The sequence below is a fragment of the Marmota monax genome, unplaced genomic scaffold (assembly GCF_021218885.2).
Source record: "Marmota monax isolate L192 unplaced genomic scaffold, Marmota_monax_Labrador192_F-V1.1 WCK01_AAM20220418_F8-fsc00038, whole genome shotgun sequence".
NCBI lineage: Eukaryota > Metazoa > Chordata > Mammalia > Rodentia > Sciuridae > Marmota > Marmota monax.
In genome coordinates, this window is record NW_026692498.1 from 12,550,816 (window position 1) to 12,554,063 (window position 3,248).

Sequence of the window (3,248 nt, forward strand, 5' to 3'; positions counted from 1 at the left end):
AACTCAATAGCCCTGTGACAGCCGCAGATTCACTGCACATTTCAAGGTCACTGGAGGACCTTATGGTGTGAATTGGCACCACCTCCAGTGTCCTGCTCCAGTGTCAGCCACTGGCAGCACTGACTACCTAGGGATGGAGACACTACTCACCCCATGCCAAAGGAGGCGCTGTTGCACAGGGAGGGAAGAAGGTGACCACCCTCCCTGCAACCCTGCACAAGCCTTGCACCCATGCCTTGGACACATACCTTGGTTATTCTGTGTTCATCCACAGACCCCCCCAGCTCCAGTGCCACTCTACGTATACCTTCACTGCAACCCCTGGCTCTGTCACTGCTTTGTGTACACCTCTCTCCAGACCAAGGCGTGGATGCCCCACAGGCACATGTACATCAGATGCCAGTATCACCACCAACGAGAAAAGGTTAAACTATCATAGCAAAGTACTACAGGGTAAATTCCAGAGTAATCAATAAGTCCCATGTAAAATTGCAAAGATTAAGCAGCAAAGACAAAATGAATGAATATGTTCATGATTTCAGGATAACATTTCAGAATTTATTTATTATAAAAATGGAATATCACAAGGCAAAAATTTGAATACATAATTCCATATGATACATATCTATGAATAAGTCTATAAAATCATTAATGAATTCTCAAAATATACTCTACAAATATTACAGGAATTGTTGACATACAATACAAAGACTTAAAGGTCAATCCTAAAATTTTAAAATGCCTTAGAAAAATACACCAAAAATTACAATGGCTATAAAATACATGAGAAGATCCATTTAATTAATAAACAGATGCAAGTGAGACAAACAGTTGTCATTGTAAAACCTTCAAATTAATGAAAGGGAGAGAGAGAGAATAGGAAGAAGGGAGGGAGAGAGGAGGAAGCAAGGAGAAAATAAAGAAAAAGAATGAGAAATGTATTTCTCATTCAAACGAGAAGGAGTGAAAATGTTGTTTTCTAACTGTGAATTTTGGAAACATTACAGTAAACATTCCCAAGGGTCACTCAACAGAGGAGAGGAAAAGAGATTATGAATGGAAACTTGAAAAATCATTAGGGTTCTTAGATATCTTTCAGTTATCCTCCAACTATTAGTTAAATGTCTATTACAGCAAAGCTCTATATATGGTTCTGGGAATATAACAACAACAACAAAAAAAAGCCAGTAAAGTTATTTGCTATAATCTTAATGAACTCGTTAGCTGAAAAAATATGTACTCAGTATCTATAGCTAAGAACTAGGGATGGATTAGTGTACAAAACACACAAATACCTGCCCATTGAGAGCTTCCTCTAAGTGGTGAAATCTTACCTTCAGGAACTTGCTCTATCTTTGGGAGCAATAAAGAGAAGAGGGAGCAGGAGGAAGTAGTAAATATTTAAGTCATCTAATACTTCATCGTGCCGTTTCCTGCCATTTGCACCAGACCAGAAGCCCATTTCCTACTGCAATAAATGCCTTCTCACTACTTTGTTCAGAGCATCTTTCAGCTCCTTGTTTCTCGTGCTGTAAATCAAAGGATTCAAGACAGGGGTGACAAAGGTGTAGACAACAGACACCACTCGGCCCATTTCTGGGTTGCAGCTGGAACTGGGGCGTAAATAGATGAGGCTGCAGCAACCATACTGCAGAAGAACCACAGTCAGGTGAGAAGAGCAAGTGGAGAAGGCCTTGTTCCCTCCCTCGGCCGAGCGGATCTTCAAAATGGCAGCAATGATGAAGATGTAGGAGATGGAGATCAGAGAAAAGGGGATGGTGAGGATGATGACGCTGACGCTGAAGATCATGGCTTCCTGCATCCGAGTATCCCGCATGCCAACCTCAGGATGGGCAGCACATCACAGTAGAAGTGGGTGATTCTGTTGTGCCGCAGTCCGGCTGGCTGCAACAAAATAACCCGGGGGTGAAGAACAACTTGCGAAGATTGATACAGCAGGAGTGGGAACCGCTTATTGCAGGACAGGAGCAGTATTTATACATTCCACACAGCTTATCTGATTAGCATAAACTAGATACATCAGTCAACCAATCAGGAATCTCCACACTTAATGGCTCGCTTTTGTTACTTCTCTAACCACTCCCTCTGGCATTTTGCCAGGCACCATCCAGACTTGTTTACGAACTCTAACATTCCCCTGGCAAAATGCCAGGTGTTATTTTGACTTGTTTACAGACTCTAACACTGTTGTGGCCACGAAATGGCAGATGGAAGATCAGAACTGTCCGTTGTAAAGCTAGAATGAAACCAAGGACCAGAGCTCCCAAAGCCAGCTGGGCACACAGCTGCCGGCTCATGATGAGGGTGTAACGCAAGGGCTCCCGGATTGCTACAAACCGATAGTAAGCCATGATCCCCAAGAGGATACAGTCAGCACTACCCAGAAAAACAAAGAAGAACATTGGAGTGCCACAACCAGCGAAGGAGATGGGAACCCTCCCCATAGTCACGAGGTTGACCAAAGCCAGAGGGGCCACCGTGGAAGAGTAAAAGATCTCCAGCACTGCCAGGTTGGCCAGAAAAAAGTACATGGGAATGTGGAGCGAACGCTCAGCCCAGACAGTGAGAGAGATTGTGGCATTACCAAGGAGACTCTCAATGTACAACAGCAGGAACAGCACAAAAATAAACATCTGGACCTCCAGGATGGGCGAAAAGGGGTGGAAATGGAACTGGATCTCTCTAGTTTGGTTTTCATGCCCCATAAAAGTGGTCCATTGTATTTTCCAGGACAAGAGAAGACAAGTGTTTTTAGGAAAGAAAGTGGCGTATCTTTAGGATGAAACTGAGGATACTGTTTCACCACCTGTGGTTCTAATAATTCTGAACATGAGCTTATTCAAGCTGGGCAGGCCACTTTCCTTCTTACTGGTGTTTGTCATTTCACATTTTCAAGACATTTGGCTGAAGTTAAATATAGAAGTCGTCACCGTGAAAAGGAGTCATGGTAATCTGTCCCATGTGGTATCCAAGCTCAGGACATTGTTATTTTGCAAAAAAAAAAAAAAACAGCTGAAATAATAACCTCTCAGCTTCTGAACTTACAAATGGCGCTGCAATACGGTCTTGATTCAATGACATATAGTATGTATAAGGGGCATACTCACAGAATGCTTCATTTCATCCTGAAGAATTGTCTTCCCAGACAGAAAAGGTCAGCTGTGCCAGTTCATCAGGACCAAGGATAATGACTCCCTTACTGGCTTTTGGGTTTTCATAATCACCTA

At 42.9% G+C, this 3,248-nt stretch overlaps 1 pseudogene; it reads right to left on the bottom strand.

Moving 5' to 3' along the window:
* Positions 1-728: 728 nt before the first annotated feature.
* Positions 729-2,980, bottom strand: LOC124092864 (olfactory receptor 10V1-like; annotated as a pseudogene).
* Between the last annotated feature and the right edge of the window lie 268 nt (positions 2,981-3,248).